At 34.3% G+C, this 22,282-nt stretch overlaps 1 pseudogene; it reads right to left on the minus strand.

Moving 5' to 3' along the window:
- Positions 1-18,799: 18,799 nt before the first annotated feature.
- Positions 18,800-19,612, minus strand: LOC149531703 (fasciclin-like arabinogalactan protein 4 pseudogene; annotated as a pseudogene).
- Between the last annotated feature and the right edge of the window lie 2,670 nt (positions 19,613-22,282).

A 22,282-nucleotide genomic window follows, 5' to 3' on the forward strand; every position in this document is an offset into this window, starting at 1 on the left:
GTGGCTTAGTTTCTCCTAGCCATTGAAGAAACTTAAGGCTTGGTTGTTTGTGAAAACAATGAATTCTTTTGGAAGGAGGTAGTGCCTCCATTTCTTTAATGACTAGAATAAGGCATATAGTTCCAAGTCATAAGAGGAGTATTTCCTCTTGGCTTCATTAAGTTTCTCACTAAAAAAGGCTATTGGCCTCCCTCCTTGACTCAAGATAGCTCCTATAGCCAAGTTAGAAGCATCATATTCAACAGTAAAGATTTTCTGAAAATCAGGGAACACTAGGATAGGTTTCTCCATTACCTTCTTCTTTAACATTTGGAAGGCCTCCTCTAAATCATTGTTCCACACAAAATTTCACTTCTTCCCACCCTTGATTTTCTCAAGAATAGGAGCACACAACTGACTTAAACCTCTAATTAACCTTCTATAGAAAGAAGCAAGTGCATGAAAGCTTCTAACTTCAGTCATGGTCCTCTCAGAAGGCCAACTCAAGATGGCTTCCACCTTCTCAGGATCCATTGTTATGCTACCTTCAAAGATAAAAAATCCCAAATAAAAAATTTCTCCCTGCATAAAAAAACACTTGTCTAAGTTTGTAAAAAGATTTTCTTCATGCAATCTCTTCAACACCAAGTTAAGATGTTCTATATGTTCCTCTAGAAATAAGGATGCCATCAAGGTATACTATTACAAAATTTCCAAGGAATGGCTTTAGCACCTCATTCATTAGTCTCATGAATGTGCTTGGAGCATTGAATAGGCCAAAAGGCATCACTCTCCATTCATACAAGCCTTCATTGGTTTTAAAGGCACTCTTCCATTCATCACCATCCCTAATCCTTATTTCACGATAACCACTTTTTAGGTCTATCTTGGAATAGTATCTTGCTCCCACTAGTTGTTCCAATAGGCCTTCTATCCTAGGAATAGGGAATCTATACCTAATAGTGATTTTATTTAATTCTCTAGAATTAGTGCACAATCTCCATGTGCCTTCTTTCTTGGGTGCCAATAGGGAAGGTATTACACAAGGATTGAAGCTCTTTGAGATTAATCCTTTATCTAGGAGTTCTTGTATCTATCTTTCCATCTCTTGATTTTCCTTTGGGGTTAACTTATATGCTTCTTTGTTAGGAAATATTTCTCCTAGGATCAAATCTATGTTATGACTTATATCTCTGATCGGGGGAAACTCGCTTGGCAATTATTTGGTGATAATGTCCTTATACTGGTCCAATAGGTCTACAACCTCCTTAGGACCTACATGTCTCAAGGGCTTCACTTCCTTCACAACCTTCTTAGGTCTATCATCCTTAGGAAAAATGACTAGAGCATAGCATGGAGTCTTTTCCTGTTTCACAACTTTTATAAATTCTTTTCCATCTAATTTTTTTTAAAAAAAATCTTTTTGCTCTTTTGTAGAATCTGGTAAGGTTAAGAGAGTTACTTTTTCACCTTTGTGATTGATGGTATAAGTGTTATTACTTAACATCATGGTGTGCCTCCACATAATATTTCCATGGTCTCCCTAATAGCAAATGACATGCATCCATTGGTATAATATCATAGAGAACTTTATCCTTATACTTTCCAATCTGGAATTCTACCCAAGCTTGCTCCTCTATGATGGTCTACTACTTCTTTGCAAGCCAAAACACCTTATAAGGGTTTGGATGTGGTACCTTCCTCAATTGTAACTTATTTACTACCTTCTCAGATACTAAGGTATTAGTAGATCCACTGTCAATCAACATTATACAAACTTTGTCCCCATACTTGCATGTAGTTTTGAACAAATTCTTCCTCTAAGGTGGTTCATGGGTGCTTGGTGCATTCAAAATTGTCATTCTCATCCTAAGGGCTTCTCCCTTCTTAGGTGCTGCATAAGATCCTTGGTTTTCCTCTTCTTGAATATCCTCTTTCCTGACTATGTTTTATTTTCTATTAGTCTAATTCTTTGCCTTTTTTGGACATTTAGATGCTAAGTGCCCTAGTTGGTTTCATCTGTAACATCTTGGAGGTCCTACTAATCTTCATCCAAATCTTCCCCTTGAGTCTCCTCTTCTACCCCTATGGGATCCTCTAGCATTGTTCTCACTAAAGGAATTGTCCTAACTAGTATCCCCATAGTCTCTAGGATTTTGTCCTCTGCCACCACTTGTTTCTCTTCTTCTATTGCCAAAATCTCTCAAATTTCTTCCTTTCCCTCCTTGGTCTTGTTTCCTCTTAAGCTTTTCCTCCACCTTCAATACAATTTGAAAGCATTTTTGGACTGTGTTACGAGAACACAAACTCATTTTGTCTTGAATATTCATCCTCAACCCTTTCATATATCTAGAAAGTTTGGCACACTCTGGTTCTACCAATTTGGACTTCATAGTGATTTGTGGAACTCTTCAGTGTAACTAGAGACATCCATCTCCTTTTTTCTCAGAATCTACCTCTTTTTATGAAGTAGAATCTTATAGTCCTTAGGCACATAGGCTTCCTTTATGAAGGTTACCATCTTCTTCCATGTGCTGATATGGTTTTTTTCATCTTCACCCTTTTAGCTTGAGTGAAGTTCCACCAAGTTAAGCCAAACCCTTTCAACTTGGATTTTACTATTTTCACATTTTGATGCTTTGCTATCTCCCCATAGTCAAAGAAACTAGTGAGTGCATCAGTTCAATCAATCACTTCTTTTGGATCCATCTTCCCACTATAGATAGGAAGATCAAGTTTTGTGTCCATGGTCCTTCTCTCTAAGGATTTCAAGTCTTAAATAACAACCTCTGTTACGTAAGGACCTATTCTTCCTCTTGCTAAGGGGTTTCTTCATCACTCCCCTCCTTCTCATTCTCAGTGTTATGATTGAATCCTTTCTTAACTTGTTCTTTTAATTTTTCCATCTCTCTCTTCATTTGCTTCCTCTTAGCATCATGTTCTTTAACCACTCTCAATAGTTCAACATTTTTCATTCTATTAGGAAGTTCATTTTCATTTTCTTCTCCACCATCTGACATGGTTGCAACTTGTCTTTCTCCAAAGATCTACTAAGTTTCTCTGATACCACCTAGGGTAGAGTCCCCTTCTATATACCCAAGGTGTGCCCATTATAGCTGCATGAATATTTGACAACCATATAAGACTAGACTCCATGATGTGATTCCCAATACCAACTCTCGTAAGACTAGATCATATTCAAAGTCTGAGACACCTTCTTGAGGCCTAACAAGACATAAACTTTAAGCTGAGGTTTTCAGGGATGAAATAGGGCTTCTTCCAATCTGAGGTGCAGTTTATAAATGTTTTCATACACAATTCCCTCCAATATGTACCTTATAAAATCAGCTATGTACTTTGAAAATCAACCATGTACTTCAAAAATCCCAATATGTACTTCAAAAATCAACTTACTCACCTAAAACTCCAAATAGGGCTATAGGGAGAAACTAAGGATTTGTGAATGACACCTTCTTGTAATTCCACCATAGAATGTCTTCAACACCTTGAAACATTCCAATCCTTAAATCAACAACCCTTGCCAAGTTAGAAATCTTGACCAACCTCCCAACTCGAGTTGTTTGCAAAACTCTCCTAGGCCTAATAGGCTAATTAGGTCTCTTTTCCAAAGAAAGTACAAGAAATTAAATAAATATTCCAATAAATCCTATTGAAATACTTCAAGGACATGTCAAAACATCTAATTCTAGGTTCCTATAGTTCTATTCCACCCTTGGGCCAAGTTGTGCCTAAAAAACACAATTCTGGATAGTCACATTTAGATGCTTGTCTAGAGGGTTTAGTGTTTTCTCTCAACATCTTTTGCTTCCTATTCTAAGACCCAAATAATCTTAACGTAAAACCTCTCCCTATTCTTTCTATTAAGGCTTATCTTTTTCTAATGGTGGAATCTCGAGGAAAGAGAATTTTCTCTCAAAACTCGAGTTCGAGCCTCCTTGGTGCCAAAAAGCAATCAAAATTTGATATTTCTTAATTAGTATGTCTTTGAATTATCAAAACACTTGAAAATCTTTCATGAGACCATTCTTCAACTTTCCCAATCTTTCAAAATTGCATATAAATCTGTACAATTCTGTATGAGTAGTTTCTTAGATAGTTTTAATAGGAAAACAACAAAATTTTATTGATTTGAAACAATAATTACAATAGATTCTTCTCTTCTTGTGTTGAGAAATGTCTCTCAACCTTATTCATGTCATTACTAAATAGTTCCAACTAATAAAGGTGGTTGTGAATGTTGGGATTCAAAAGTTGCATTTTTGCACAAAAATTGCATTATGCAACATTGACAACTTTGACAACTTTTTGCAAAAGTTTATCAAATGTCTCCAAACTTTACTAACTTTAATCCTAGACCCTACCTAGGATTCTAAGAAGGTTTAAATCAATAAATAATAATTATTTAACCTTATAGACTATCGTATCCTCATTCTACCTAGAAATTGTCCATAAAATGACTAAGGTAGACAATCAGGTTTATAACACACCTAATGTCTCCTTGCCTTACAGATTGGACATTATTTCTAGCATTTGATTCTAAATGAAAATCCTATCCTAACACTTTGTGTTTGATCCTCCTGATGTTCTTGGAATGGTAGATATTAGAAGTGCTCCTGCACCACTTTTGAGAAATCATTTAGTGATCAAGGCTTTCGACTCTTTCAACTCTTTCTCTTTGGCTGATAGTCCTTGATATTAATCACCATCAATAAATCTTCTATTTCTTTAGGGTTTCCTTCACTTAATGAAGCTTCAATTACCACTTGAATCATTGATTAACTATTATTATAGTTTCTTAATTCAAATACTGTTAGCCTAATGATAAGAGAATCAATGATAATATTTCTCTTATCAATTGTTCTCAAGTCTTGTATAGTAGAAACTCTAATTGCAAAGATGTTAGGTAAGGTTCTCAAAATTTTGTTTACAAATTCACTTTCTTCTATCATTCTTCCAACTCCTTTGATTGTAGCAAAAATATCCTTAGTTCTTTCTTGTAACGAGAAATGGTCACATTTTCATGCATTCTCATGACATCTAATTTTCCTTTTGGTCCTTCTACTTTTATTTCCAAAACATGATCATCTCCCCCATGTAACTTTTTGTAGCTTGTCTCACATTTTCTTGGCTATCAATAGATTCTAAATATCAACATACTTTTTGTCACAAAAGTTTGCACCCCTTCCTAAAGTTTTTACCTAAAGGCAACCTTGTGAAACATGGAAACAACCTCCAAGTTGTGCGGCTTGAACAACGAGGTTGAGTCTTTGGAGAAGACTGGCTTCCTTTTCTATTAGGATGCACCTAACTATGCTTGGAGAGGAAAAAGGGGAGAAATCATGCATAAAACATCTACTTAATTTATCCTAAGGAGGTGATGCACCAAAATAGAGTGTTCAAACCAATCTTTGCCCATACATGTATAGTTAAACTATCATGACATAAAAAATATATAGATTTAGACTTATTTTGATCCAATAACCACATGTAGATTAGATAACCAAATGGATGACACAAGGAAGAATAATTCACTATATACCATTCATTGGTCAAAAGAAGATACAATCATGCAAATTACATATATCCACAATACATCGATGAGAGGTAAATGAGTCTTACACAGTACATCAATGGCCCAAAGGGATAACATAAAATATCATGAAGTTCAAAGGCAAAGGGGATTTACAATAGCATGCGAGAACAATGCCAAGGAAAATAGAGAAGAGTCAACCAAACCCTAAGAAGGGTTAAAAATTTTCTTTTATAGTTCAAGCATAACTGAGATGGATTCAACTAAAAGTTACTGATCCAACCACTATTATTAAGTCCTCAGAGAACAATCAAGGGTGATTTAAGCAATAGATCTGATTTAGTACACTTGCAAAGGCATACAAATTATCAAATCTTAACTTGGAAGAAACCCTAAAGTGATAAAAATGATGCCATTTAATGCATAATTAGGCAAATGGATAACCTAGATGGTGGAAAGATGTCCTTTGCCTCATTTCTAGCCCTATATTTGTTCAGGGTTGGTTGAAATCAATCATGGGGATCAAATTATGTAGAAAAGATGCCTTTCTTTGTTTCTAGCTTGATAAATTAGATAAGTCAGTAGGTCAACTAGGTCAAGTAACTAGAGAGAACCATGTGGACCAACCATGTTATTTCTTTCCACTACCTTATGAGGTCTACACAAGTTTGACCTATTTATTAGATAATTGTCACCACCTTTTAAAACTTAACCACGATGCTTCATGAAATCACAACTTAACTATAACCTTAACTGGTGTTGTTACTGTCTTAGTTGGACCTACCATGTACACGTGTCAACTTTTCACTTTGTCACATGAAATAAAACCCATGCATCTTTGCAAAGTGACAAAGCGATAACTCTCAATGTTGTAAGATTTGGCAGTGAACGAAAGATGCAAAGAAAACATTGGCCCACAAGCAAAGAATGAATGAAAGCCTACCTACTAGACCATATTCTGACAACTTCACCATCTGTAAGAAGGAAGACTCACCTTGGACATGCATCATGTTTTTGATTTCTCACATAAAATAAAGTCCACACACTTCTAGAAAGTGACAACATGACAACCGTAGATCCTTTTGCATCTGATGATGAACAAGATGTGGGCCTGTAGAAATATTAAAATGTGTAGTCATGTAGGAAATGAATATATAACCTAAGGTTTTAAAAATTTATTTTGTGTGCCCTAATACTTGAATTATTCAAACATATAGAATGTTAGACATGTTCAAACTCAAATCTTTCAGTTTTGGTAGGAAGGTAAACATAATTAAAAATTTTGGCAACTTAGGGGGGGATAAAAGCTTGCTATGCATATGACTAATGAACCTCAATATCCATTGGGCGATAGAATCATAAAACATGAAAATATACTCTACAAGAAACTAGAGCACTGAAGAACTGTGACCTCTACGGAAATTGGGAAACAAAACCCTCTGCAACCTCTACAAAAACACCATATGCTCATGCACTTCTTGGAAAATAGGAAAAAACAAAAAAAAAACTATTCTAACTATATACATATAAACCCTAAACTTCATTAGAAACAAGGCTTAAGATATATTTCATTGACTAGAATAGGCAAGATTTCACCACTAGGCCTACTCAAATGGAAAACATTTGACTACTTGCAACTAATTATCACATAGGGACCACTCCATAATGCATCAAGTTTTGAATGTCTCCCTGGTTTTTCTTTTTTTGTGTCCCATTTCAGCACAAGGTCACCTTCCTTGATATTCTTGACCTTAGGCTTCTTGTCAAAAGACCTTTTTATTTGCTGTTGATGTAGTTCCAAGGTCCACATATCTTGTTTTCTCTTCTCTTCTAACTCTATCAATTCTACTATTCTTACTATCATAACATCATCTTCAATAAGCTCCAATTGATAAGCTAGTTCAAGAGTAGGATGTATGCCTAAAATGTAGGCACACTTCTATGAGTCATTATATCCAAGATTGCTCAAGAATGAGGTCTTGAATGACAACTCATAGCTCTCTATTCATGGAGTGCAAGGGTTTGTATTGGAGGCTCTCATTTTTGACCTAGTTTGTGCCCATACAAGTACACCATGAAACAAGAGATTCAAGGATCAAAATATGCATGCAAATGAAAATGCAAACTAATCTAAATGATGACAATGCAAAACAATGCAAGAAAGGAAATGTAATAACAATGCAATACTAATCTATGAAAAAAAAATATGGATCTATGAAAGCAAGATCTAAGCAAATATGAAAATGCAAGGATGAAACCTCATGATGGAAGCTATAGATGCATGAGAGAAGAAGACAAGAAGATAGAAGTTCTCCACAAAAAACTTTAGTATTCAAACTCCTCCTTCAAAAATCACTCTTCAAACCTACAACATAACAATAGCATAATAATGGATGTCAAAAATGAGGAGAGGGCTCTCCCTTATAAAGAAAAATGTAGAAGTGGGAAGCTTCTCACAACCAATATGAGATAATAGAGTTTGATCCGTGTGAGACAAAATTTTACCAATGAAAAAGAGGATAAGAATTAAATGAGGGAAGGAAAAAGGAATTTATTTAATTTTTATTTATTTCATTTCCTTTTTCACGTGGGATTTATTTGAGTAAAAGGGAGCAAGTTCTTTTAATTAAATAGGAAATATTTAATTAAATTAACAGAGGGATTTTTTTCTTAATTAATTAAATGTGGATGAATTTAATTAAAAGTGAGGTTTTCTTTTAATTAAACGGGGACTAATTTTATTTAATTAAAAGGGAGATTTTCTTTTGATTAAATAAGACTTAGGATAAAATGATCAACCTTATAAAAATAAATAATTGAATTTGATCAAGGAAATTGATTTAATAAATTTTTTTGCAAACCATTGATTTAGGAAATTGATAAATTGGTAAATTGAATGGGGGCCCATAGTCTAGGTGACCATTTTAGGGTGCATATATTTGCCCCTCTTTGACTAATGTGTGATCAATTTGGGAACACATGTAGTCAAAGAAAGAAATTGAAGTGTGAGATCGATTTGGGATCACAAAACCACCCAGATGTGTGGTCGACTCGGGAACACATCAGGAGAAAGAATACAAATAAATTTTGACTTAAAAAAGTCAAGAATAAAATTGATAAAACTGAATCAAGGGTTGAAGTTAATAGGTACTACACCCTCATGATCGAAATCAAAATGAGATAGAGGAGAAACAACAAATTGATAAATTTGATAAAATTGAACAAAAGATAAAGTTCTTGATGTAAGATGAAAGATGTAAGAATCATAGAACCAAGATAGATAATCAAGCATGAAATATTATGCCCCACAGGTGAATTAGAAGAAAAGAAGTGGGGTAACAAAAAATGGAAGATAGAAGTTTGGAAGAGATGAAAAGAAACAAAAAAAAGAAAAGAATTTTTTTCATAAGAAAGAGAATGCTCCAAAATCAATGAACTGTTTAAGATAGAAATTTCAATTGAGATCATGAAAGAAGATAAGAAAATTAAGATAAAAACATGACCACAATTAATTAAAAGTCCACAAAAAAGATGAAGGGAAAACCCTCTCAAACTCATAGTGCAGCCTAAAAATGTAAACTAACATGAAGTATAATAGTGCAAGCTACATGAAAATGCAATGGTGTACTTGCAAAAGAGAAACTATAACATAGGACTTTGTGTTCATCATTCATTAGACAATGTAAAGGAACTTATTCTCATCATTAGACCATTATTAAAGGACATCAAAAAATCACACAATCATCACTAGTCACAAGTGCAACTATGAAAATATGAATGTGATTTATATCAGATTAAAATGTGGAAAGATTCTAACATAAGCATCAAAGACATAAAGGTCAAGATGACTTTGATGTTAGCTTACCTAATTTAATGTAGCAAAACCATGCTCACATCAAGACATAGATGCCAGGATGACCATAAGAACGGTTATGAAAAAGTAGTAGTCAAGGATGATGCCTCAAATCTCCTAATTATTTCAAGGGGACAACAAGGGACACTCTAGAGTTTCAAGACCACACTCACAAGCTGAAAACAAATAAAAACATGCCCCATGCTCGAAGTCCTCTAGCTATGAATCACGAAAGGACTTATCAGACAAGGACACTCAACAAAAATCAATAACAATTAGCACACAAAGAAAAGGTCATGACACAGCTCAAACATTAAGTGTTTGTGTTTAAAAATTTAAATGTTTTAATTAGTACAGAGTTTCAAGAATAAGGATCAAATTCTTGCAAGCAAGGAAGATTACATGAAAAAACTAGGTAAAACCAAACTAATAAGTGTTGAAAAACACTCGATGTCAGGGGTTGTATTGAAAAATATAATTGGGATGGTGTTGAAAAACACTAGTTGCGAGGCGTCCTAAAGACTAACGCAACTAAGAGACCAAAGCTAACACAATTATGCCCCCTAGACAAAGATCGATTCCAAACCAAGGCAACAAGGACAAGGCATGATGGAGAAAGGCTAAGTTTCGAGGACACACGCTAAGAAATAGGGGTACAAAGGCCTCAAGTAGTGCCCATTTCCAGGTTTTTACCACTTGGATTTTTTTTGAAATTTTTTTCAGAACTTTTTATAATTTAAAAAAAAAAATTTTTTTTGCTACCAAGGTGCATGTTTCATGTTTTCACCAAGGCACTTTTTTCTTATTTTTTTGAAATTTTAATTTTTGAAATTTTTTTTTGTATTTTTGGAATATATAATTTTTTTTGGAGATACATCAAAGTCCTTATTACTAGGATGATCAAATTTTTAGGACATTTTCCAATTTTTAGAATTTTCACAGCATATCATTTTTCTAGATTTTTGAAATATATCATTTTTAAATTTTTTTTCAGGATCAATAAATATATACAAATAATATACAATGCCCCTAGATAGAATGGGCATCAGAATGAGCATCAAACTCTGAAGAGAGATCACATCATATAGTCTCAATGTCTAGCAAGCTGGAGGACAAGAGAATGAAGGAGAATAAAGGGAAGAAATCCTCAAGAGAAAATTCCTCAAAAGTACCCAAGCTAGGAAAAATTTGTCATGTAAAACACATTTGGACAAGAAATGAAAGGACAACATAAGATAATTCATGAAAGCATAATGTAAAAGTGGGAAAGATGCAATCCAAAAGAGTAGACATGTCAAGAGGCTTCAGAGCATTTCATTTTACTCTTTTTTATTAGATCAAGACCAAAGGGGTAAATGGAAAAAGGGTAGCGAAAGACTAGAATGAATGGAGGAAAATAGATATGAAGGATAAACATGAAAGAAATGAAAACAAGATCATCATAAGATAGCTCACAAGATAGCCAAATGTTTGTGTATAGGTCAACATTGTCAAGATAAAAAAAGAATGGATGAGAGATGTAGAAGAACTACACATGATGCCTAATTGTTAGGTTTTCATCATGATACTTATCCAAGGCACCATAAGGGAGTGGTTTTCACCATAGGATTAATTTATTTCTCTTTACTTTTTCTACCAAGGTGCCTGATTACCAAGTTTTCACCAAGGCACATTTTCAAATTTTTTATTTTTTTCTTTCTTTTATTTTTTTCAAATTTTTTATTTTTTGAATTTTTTTGGAAGAAGCCAAGTTTTCTAGATAATGCTCCTTGAAAATTCAAACCATGACATGCAAAGGAGTTGAAATGATATGCTCAAAGATGCTGATTGGGAAAGGAAGATGGAATACAAAAATGGAGGATATGGCTTCATGCAAAGTGAGTGAGATTAGAAAATGGAAATGAAGGCCAGATCAACATCAACACACACCTTGAAGGGTGGCGAGAGGATGGAGAAAACATGAATGAAGGAATACATCAAGACATGTGGTGAGTGAATAGAAGAGGTTGTGGTTTAGGTGCATGGAATGGAAGAATGCTTTTGGAAGAAGATGAAGTGGAATTCTTTGGAAGCTTGAATGTCAACTTCAATTGTCGTTCAACATTAGACTCTCTCAAGAGAGACTTTGGAATCCATATAGCCATAGGCCTCTTTTCATTTCTTTTTGATGATTTAGAGATAATATCTTCAATGATGGATTTTGGAACCCATACTTGTCTTATAATTTTTTTTTAGATATCTGTTTTGACTTTATGCCCCCACGTCAATTAGAGGAGACATGGTGGTCTTCTTTTTTATATGGATTCTTGAATTGATTCTTTTTCTTGTATTGAGAATTCAACTTACTTCCAAAAGACTTGGGACTTGTGAAGAAGAAGGACAATATGACTGGTTTAGGTGAATGGGTGGATGAAAAGGATTCAAGGATATGCATCTACGTTGATCTTGAGGAAAGATAGGAGAGAGAGGGACATAAGGAACCAAGATGGATGATGAATTAGGAGAGTTGGGAGGGGAAAGTGAAGAGACATAAGGATCCAAGATGGAAGGAAGACATGCAAAATTTAGTAATGGTGGAGGAGATCCAAGGATGGATGTGGAAGATGCAAAAGGGTAATTTATAAGTTTATCAACATCTATATGACAATCAAGGACATCAACATCCTTAGAGTGAGCATTAGGATTTTCAATACGATCATGATAATCTTGAATAGGAGAAACTTCTTTGAGAGGAGTACTTGAAGCTTGAGAAGACTTAAGAAGGTTAGAAAGTGGAAGGGAACATGGAGTGGTAGAACAAGAAGATGAAAGACTTTGATTTTGACAAGGATCTTTGGATAACATAAGTGTGGAGTTTTGCTCTTGATCTTCAATAGGCTCAAAATTGGAAGTAACAACACTATTTTTAATAACCTTAATCTCAGTGGTGTAAGTAGTAGCTTGATCTTTCTTAGGAGAAGACTTAAGATATGGTGGAATGAATGAGGAAGGGCACAGAGGATCAAAAGAACCATGAAATGGACTAGAGACATTGTGAAAATAATTGGATGACATGGAGGGTTCTTGATCTTTATCTTTCTTTATATTCTTTTCTTTATCATTTTTAGAGTCCTCTTGACATGAAGCCACTCCTAAGGAGAAGGAAGCATGTTGGAATTATATGGAAGACTTTGGAATAGATGATGAAGGACAAGTTGAAGTAGGCATTATAGCACATGAAGGCTTAGGCTATTTAGGTTTAGCATTATCAAAAGTATTTGCAGCCAAGTGAAGGTTAGCTTGAGTTTCTTTAAGAGGTAGCCTTTGAGGATAACTATAGGGAACCACATGAAAAGCATTAGGATCTTTGTTAGATAAAAGATTGGTAGAAGATTTGAGAGACTTAGAATCTTTAGGAGATGTATGGATAGTGGAGGAAGTAGAAGATGGAAGGGGAGCATCAGAAGAAAAAGGTTCAACATAACATGATCTTACTCAAGAGTGTAATCTTTATTTTCAGCATGAGGGTTCTTAGAAGAGGAACTCTTATGGCATTGATATTTTATTTCAGCAGAAAAAATTCTCTCTTCCTCAAAAAATGCAGATTTATCATTTAGATATTGTTCACAAAATTTATCAATGTTGTTTTCAAAATTTGAGTCATATGGATCACCATCAACATCTATATGTGACTCATCCCCTTTAAGCACAAGGATAGGATTGGGAGGACTTTTACGACACCTAGGAATATAATAGTCATCGCCATCATAATCATTGTCACTATAGGCATTATAGATAGGCATATCACAAGACTTTTCATGTTGTTCATTATGGTATGTCTCAATAAGAGGAATAAGACTCTTGGTAGAAGTAGAAGAAGAATGATATTGTGAAGAAGAGGTAGGTGAAGACCTAGATGAATGATATTTAGAAGAATCATGGTAAGACTTGGAATATGAAGAATGTGAATGATATTTAGAATAATCATGATAAGACTTAGAAGATGAAGAATCAAAACAATATTTAGAAGAATCATGGTACGACTTAGAAGATGTAGAATCCGAATGATATTTAGAAGAATCATGATAAGACTTAGAAGATGAAGAATCTGAACAATATTTAGAAGAATCATGATGAGACTTAAAAGGTGAAGAATGTGAACGATATTTAGAAGAATTATGATAAGACTTAGAAGATGAAGAATCTGAATGATATTTATAAGAATCATGATAAGACTTAGAAGATAAGGAATATTTGGAAGAGGGATATTGTGACATGATATTGCGTATGATCCTATCAAGAACTTCTAATTTATTCTCTTTTTCCATTATTGTTGTCACAAGGTTGGCATCCATATATCCATTGGAGTAACAACACTTTTCAAATTCAATAAGAGGTCGAGTTCATCTATGCTCAAATGATGGTCCCTAAGAAGATATTCAAGATCCATGGTTCTAGAAGAAGAAGAATCAAGAATGGAAGAATAGAAAGGATGAATAGAAGAAGGTAGACTATATGATAATAGGAGAAAAAGAATCAAGAAGACATGAAGAAGAGGAAGAATGGAAATGAGAGACTAGAAAGACATGAAAGATGAAGAAGAAAGAAGAACAAGAGTCATTTTGAGAAATTCGATACCATATGAGTTCATTTGAATGTTGAACAACATACAATAACACTTGTAACTAACATGAAATAAAATGTACTAGTTGATAGGATAACCCTAAGAAATGTTGGTACCAAACTAGGATAGTAAAAACACTCACTTGTCTAAAAGAGAAATGATAAGATAAAATATTGTAATAGGTGTAAACCAACACTGCCATGGAGGTGCCCTCAACTTTGGGTGAATACCCTAGCACATATGGACTAGGAGGATGATTTACCCAAATTTTAGTTAATTAAAATTGAATTTTGATGAAAATGGATGGACAAGAGATTACTAAGACTCTCCAACCATAATATCAAAGAATCCAAAGTATATCTTTCTCAACAAGGACAACTCAACAACTCCAAACAATGTCTCTTTTGAAATCAATGATTACTAATTCAAGAGGTCAAAGCACAATAACCCAAGGTGCAAACAAGCTTCTAACAATGGGGTAAGTAGCCTAATCTGAATTGGATCAACCTAGGGAGATCGGAAATAATAGGACAACAAAGTAAATTTTTCATAAAGTCTTGACTTAGGAAATCAAATTTTATTTGTTTTAAATGTCCAACTAGGTGTATCGATAGATTTTCAATCATGAACCAAGCACGCAAGACAACAATTAGGGATTTCAAGCAAATATCTTCAAACAATGAACAAGGGATAAAACAACCTTGCACATCAACAAGAATAGTTTTGTAGTATCAATCTGATCCCAAGAACCACTACTGTGTATGTTCTCAAAATGTTTTCCAATCATGCACATAGTCCTAGAAAAAAAAATTTGGTAGCACTATGGTTCTTAGTAATGTTCAAATCTATAGCTTTTAAAATCTAGAGTTGGCAAAATCCAATCCCTGTGCACCAGGGTTTTTACATATTCTGAGAATTTAATCAATCAGAGATATTGAGGAGATTTGATAGCCTAACAAAAGATTACACCCATGAGAATTTCTCCCACAAGGACATTTATATAGCGGTTGCTACTACCATGTCAAAAAAGGCTATTATTGCTTGAGGTTCCATCCACATGGTTGACCCAATAAAGGGAATGTCCACTATGGTTTAACCCTCTCTAATCAAGGAAGACTCACAAAGTTGTACCACATGGGGACTTGGTTTGGATTCAAGGGTTCCAAGTTTTTGATGTGCCTAAAAGGGAATAGAGCATACTCTTCTAGTCTCTTCACCTTACCCAAACATAACAAACAAGATTCTTTGACACGCTAATTTGAAATCACCTTACCAAATTTTTGAAAAATCTAACAGCAAACACCATCAATATCAAAAGAGAAAGTACTAATGGGTGTTGAGGACAAATCTAAGTGAAATAGTGAGATAATAAAAAATATCCTTCCCTACCTACAAGGGGATCCATCGTCAAGAGGAGCTTCACATGTAAAGCAAAAAAATGAAGCTTAGTCTCTCAAGATCTCCCAAATAGTGTTCATATTGCCTAATTACCATGGGAAACACAAATGTGTGAAATAAAATCTAGATCCAATTTTAGAGCACCAAATGAAGTGTGAATCTATGAAAGTATGTAAGAGCACTCAAGCCAAACACATGAGATGTTCATTTTAGTTCCAAATATAAATGTTATAGAGATCTAACAATATACCTGATAATCCTTGCAATGCATCTTATCTCTATTGTACCTTTCAGTTACACTTGAACACTCACTCGTAATGAACAAGGCAACAAGCAAAATAAGCAAACATAAGATATGCAATATATATCCAACTTATGCAAAACTAGAGTTAGATCTAAAAATTTAATTTTTAGGAGTGAAAATAATAAGAAAATAACCCAAATGAAAGCTCACATCATGCATTGATCTATTGTAAAAATTAAATGCAAGCTATTCATTAAATGCCCTTTTTAATTAATTTTTGACCTAGTCATCAATATTGGACCTATATGATATGAATTCAGATCCAAAACCTTAAATGTAGAAAAGTGACCCCTATCAAAAATTAGAGAGCTCTCCAAAAATGTTAGAATTTTGAAAATATCTTTTCATTTGTGCCCTAGGGAGCCATTTTGTCAAAATAAACCAAATTTTGCAAATTGAATTTGTTAGAAATGGAAAAAGAAATATGTAAATAAGCAATACCAGGAAAGAATCTAAGTGAGTAAATGCATGAAAAGATATTACCATAAAATAGGAGAGAGAAAGCTTCAAGCTCCAACACCATGAGACGAGATATTTGGAAAGGGGAAAGCAAAGAAAACCCCTTGTGATATTATGAATGAGGCATGAAAAGCCTAAGAAGGAAGAGAGAGAGAGATAGAGAGCAATGCTCATACAATAATTGAGAAGAGGAAGAAACCTCATTGTTAAATGAGAGAAGAGGGCCATCTCTTAAATAGAGATGAGAGAGAGGAGTTAGAATGTAACTCCCATGTCTATGAATGCCACCATTCATAATGTGTGAGGCCAAGTGTGAGATTCCTCTTAAGGAGGAATAATCTAAAATTAGAAATTACAATAAATATTTGTCCTCACATATTCCACTAGATGACAAAATAAGATGTAGTGGAAAAAGGACAAAAAAGAAATATATTAGGATACCTTGGCTTATATCCTAATATATTACAACAATAAAGAAAGGAGTTCTAACCTTGGTTTATAAATACACCAAGGAAAGATTACAACTTCTAACACCCCCCTTTAATCTTTACTTGGGGTAATTACATCAAAGGGTATTAAATCCATAATTTACAAAAATCTGCAACTTAATCTTCAATATGAAGTAATTTGATTGTCTTCAAGCCATATGCAACATTTGTAGATCCAAGAGAAGTACATGAGTCCTTTGAATGTGATCAAGTGGAAGCATAGACACCTCTTCATATGTGGAAAACCAAGAAGGTTCCTTGATGGATCACCTAAAAAAAGAGAACAACAAGACAAATATCCACAAGTAGAATGCCATCATATATGCAAATTCAAAATCCTTTTGAATAAGGATAATAAAACTCTCATAGAGAAACAATGAGTAAAACATGTTACCACAAAACAATGGAGATAACCTGATATCAAGATAAATTATATGCTCTAAAATTGTCAACAAGGACAAATTGAGTAAAAAGCTTGATCAATGCTCTCATGAAAAGTATATGATACTAATGCACAAATGACTATAGACAAGGCCAACTAATGAAACGTGCATCAACATTGCATCAATCATGTGGATATAGACAATCCACTTAATGAATCATCCCACTGCAAGTTAATGGGGGCATCCCTCCATAACGTTCATGACTCGTGATCTAAGCAATAATGTATGCAGATCATTATCACATTAATATATGAAAATAAAATAAAGGAGAGACATGCTGATCAAATTAGAATTATCATGATTTGTTAGGATAATCAAAAGAATGGATTATGAGGATAAAACAACATATTGCCTTCAAATTGGATCAAATCACTTGAATTTGGAGAGAAAACTCCAATAATAACATCCTCTTCATTGAGGAACAAAAATGGAACAACATGGAGGGAAATTCCATAAAAATATTATCCTATCAAAATGGAACAGATAGGATCAAATGGAGGGAAAATCCACATAAAATGAGTGCATACCAATATAGGATGGAGGGATACTCCATGGGCCAGATAAGGAAACTATGTATCAGTTATACTGAGGGGACCTACATAGTTATCCTTGAAAAAATTGGCTCCCTATGCAACTCAAAAAAAAAATCATATAAATCATGTATATCAATGGTATAAAACCATAAAGTGCCAACATGGGCATAGAACGATGCTATAAAAGCATAAAAGTGCAACTATGGGCACATCAAAATATCAAAATGAAGGCAAATGTGTAAGCTTACTCATAATCCAATTAAGAATTAAGGTAAATGCATAGATTTAAGGAAGATCAACTAAATATAGATATCAGGTATAAGACTCCATTGAGGGTAAACGAGTATTTAATTCATTTTGCAAAGGTATATATTAATTTCTAAATCATTATAGTCATAAATTATATATTTATCTAGGCATATATGTGGGCCCCCATATATATGCAAATAAATATACGAAAATAGATTGGTTAAAGAAAATAATCGCCTTTCCATACTTAATATTTTGGAATATAATATCTATGAGAAGATTGTCTACATAGGAGACTTAAGGGGTAACAAACCCTTGGATATCAATAACAGGAAGACTCAACATAGTACAAGGACATAGAGAGGATAGAGTAATAGACATTAGTTTTAATAACTAATAAGATGTTAAATCTGAAATTTCAACTATTGAATGATCACAAGACACAATATGGAATGAAGAACATTATATGGACTAATCCTCTAAAAGTCTATATGAATCATGTCTAATATCAAGACAATGTAGATAATATTGAAAAATAAAATTATAATAAGAACATAAAAAAGATTATATCACTTCCTTAAAAAATGAAATCAATAAATTGATATTACTTTGTTAAAATGATGAAGATCATAGTAAATATGATCATATCTACAAAATTACATATTTAAAAAAAAATCTTTAAAAGTTCTAAAAGAAGGGGCATTAAAAATATTAAAATAATGAATAAATTAAAGTAGATGCCATTTCCAAAAAAAGTTAAGACAATACCAAAAAAAGGCTTGTAATGATTTGTTTTTTTTTGAAAAAAATGACAGAGAATGCAGAAAAAAAGTTAGAAATAATAATTGCACAGAGAATATTCTAAACATGCAAGAGACAAAATTAGAAATTTAAAAGGTGCAGAAAAAGTCGAAAAAGTATAGTTCTAATCTTCTTCGGCTAAGACGCGATGCCTTCAAAGATCAACAACTTTCCAGGAACGGAAATTGGGGGTTTAGAAAATGAAGGGACTGGAATTGGAGGTTGGGAAATCCCAAAAAATGGAGAAGGGCCCAGAGACTGGAAAGGAAAACTTGCTGGCGCAGGCGCTGGAGATGGAGTAGGGGCAGATTTATGTCCGAAGATTTCTCTGGGGAGTAAAACTTTGGGAACAACAAAAATGGCGAGGGGTTTCTGATCAAAGACGATTTCTGTAACAGGGGCCTGAACAATTCCTATATTGACAACAACATCACCATGAATCTGAGTGATATTGAGCGTGTAGCTTGAAGCCCCCATCGCCTGAGTTGCCAAAGTTGGCTGAACAGGATTGAAGATGGTCTGCAAAGATCCAAGCGGGTAATAGGAGAGCAAAACATGATATTTGAGAATTAGGGCTTTTTAATCCATTGTGAGGCCCTGTAGAGTCTCGAGATTCATGGCAAAAAATGTGTCGCCCGTGGGGGCAAAAATGGTGATCCCAGCGTAGGATTCTTCCGACTGGAACTCCGAGACAACGCCAGAGGCCTCCATGAGGGAAATGAAGAGGTTGAAATTGTTTGCCTTGACAAGGGCGTCCGTGACATTGAAGGCGGAGGAGGAAGGAGTAGCAGGGGAGCCGGAAAGATCGAAGCCATAGGGAAAAATCATGGAGCTGATCCTGGCAATGCTCACCACGTAGGAGAATTTGTCAACCAGATCGACGATCGTGGAATTGAATTCGGTGTTCTGGACCGACATTCCAATCTTGATGATGATGCTAGAAAAATTCATGGCGAGCCATGTATTATAAAGGGCTGGGCTTCAACAACTAGGCCTTTAAATGAGGTGCATCAAACACGAAGAAGGGAATAGATCACTAGCAGAGGACCCAAAGAAGTATGGTGTAATGAAGCCCATTTCGATGACGGGACCCTCTGACTCAGATCTGCAGAGAAGGTTTGACACTGCCATTGCTCCTACATATGGAAGAGCCTCAAATACAACATCTGCCAAGTCTGAAATGAAGGTGGGTTCACAACCCAGAGTTGGAACATGCTCCCAGTGAGAAACTAGCTGAAACCACTGCAGAGAAGTATCTTAAAAAAGACCACAATAATTTCCATAATATGTCCAGATAAGGATTTCCATTTCCATTTCTTTATGTTAGAAATGGAAAAAGAAATATGTCCTCCAATGTACTACAACCACAAATGATACTCCTATATAATAAAAAAAATACTATTAAAATAAGAATTATAAATGCTACTCCTGCACAAATTAGAGCAAACAGGAGTTAATCGGGTTTGGCAGTAAACCAGCCAAATCCAAAAAAACCTCAATTTCTTCCAACTTAAGAAGATTAAAAAAATAGTGAAATCTCTCTTAAAAAATTGTTAAATGAGAGAAGAGGGCCATCTCTTAAATAGAGATGAGAGAGAGGAGTTAGAATGTAACTCCCATGTCTATGAATGCCACCATTCATAAGTGTGTGAGGCCAAGTGTGAGATTCCTCTTAAGGAGGAATAATCTAAAATTAGAAATTACAATAAATATTTGTCCTCACATATTCCACTAGATGAAAAAATAAGATGTAGTGCAAAAAGGACAAAAAAGAAATATATTAGGATACCTTGGCTTATATCCTAATATATTACAACAATAAAGAAAGGAGTTCTAACCTTGGTTTATAAATACACCAAGGAAAGATTACAACTTCTAACAGAATTATTGAGCCCTAATATGATCTCTAAAATCAAAACACAAAGAAATAACTCTATTTAGGCTTTAGAGAGCTTTCCAAAAATGTAGAATTTTCTACAGAATTCACTAATTTTCTCCTTAAAATGATTTTTCATTAAAAATAAAGAAAATATTATAAAAAATAAAAAATACCTTAGAAAAACTAAAAATTGGATTGAAACTTGTATGACATATCGCCACCTTGCAAAATTTTTTTTTTTTAGATCAAAATACTTAGCCATTTGGGAGATATGATCAAATCTTTTAGATATAGGGTTTTTGGTCTCCAAACAAATCTACTCAAGGGGGTTAATTCCAAAAATGTCTAAAACCAAAAAGTAAAGGTGGGTTGCCCCATGGTGGGTGCAAAAAATGTATGCCTAAAATGTGGACATAGTTCTATGAGTCATGCTATCTAAGATTGCTCAAGAATGAGGTCTCGAATGGTGGTTCATAACTCTCTATTCATGGAGTGCAAGGGTTTGTAATGGAGGCTCTCAGTTTTGACCTAGTTTGTGCCCATGCAAGTTGATGGGGACATAACCCAAGCACAGAATGGACACAACAGGAAAGAGAAAATTTTATTAACTGCGAAAATATGCTAGTACATTCAGTATAGAGAAAATAGGCTTCAAAATATGCCCTAAGGGCTTACAACAGTATAAGTCTGGAGATAATTTCTCCTTTTAGTACCTCCTCTCAAACTCCACTCTGAACTACCTTTTACAATGCCATAAATGTTCTTAAAAAGACCCTAGAGGGTTAAAAATTAGGAATACATTCTAGAAAGTGCTAGTAGGCATCCATTGACCAAATAGAAGGCTCTAGAAGTTGCATTAGAAGTTGGTGCAGAATTAGAAGAATCTAAAAATGGTAATTGAACTTTCGGGAGGCATAACTTTTGAACCGTAGCTCCGATTGATGAACCATTTACATTTCTGAAAAGCTCTCAAAGCGCTCTATAGCCCTATGGACTAGCTTCTCTCATCTCCCATTTTTTTGGCCCTTTTCAAGGTAATTTAATGCCCCTAACCTGACTTTGAAGCATTCATAGGATGTTTTTAGAAATCAAAAAACTGCGATAACTTTCAAATCGTGGGGCCTTTTGACTTGATTCTTTTTCTGAAATGCTCTAAATTACAATTATATTCATCTAGACAATTTACACCTTCTTGTTCACCAAAATGATGGCTCAATTACATACTCCTATTTTTTTGGCATTTACATGTATCCCAAGGTGTTCAAATAATCTATTCTAAAACACTGATAGTGAAACTGTGAGAGTTGGAACCTTAATTTGACCCAAATGGGTATCTAGAAATGAAAACACATGAAACAGAAACTAAATCTAAGTATATTTTTTTGGTTGACACAGGATTGCCCTTATACCTCTGGATGCTCCTGCATCAGACACTTAGGGTAGATTGAAAAGTGACCCTGTCACTTTATGAATGGTAGAGGAAATCTCAAATGGGAAACCTTAGCTACAGATATCCAAGTTGAGTCCTTGATTGATTTTCCTTTCCACTTGGCCAAATACTCTTCATACTGCCTATGTTTGGTACTCCTACCCACACAATGATCTAAAATGTCTTCTATCTCCTACTTTTTAGAAGCAGGAATTGGCAATGGCTCCTCATCTGCACCATCATCATGATACTCTATTAAGTGTGTAATGTTGAAAATAGGAGAAATGTGAATACCATCTGGAAACTCCACTTT

This window comes from Cupressus sempervirens, chromosome 11 (genome assembly GCF_028749045.1).
Source record: "Cupressus sempervirens isolate cs-2001-9-10 chromosome 11, ASM2874904v1, whole genome shotgun sequence".
NCBI classification, from domain to species: Eukaryota; Viridiplantae; Streptophyta; class Pinopsida; order Cupressales; family Cupressaceae; genus Cupressus; species Cupressus sempervirens.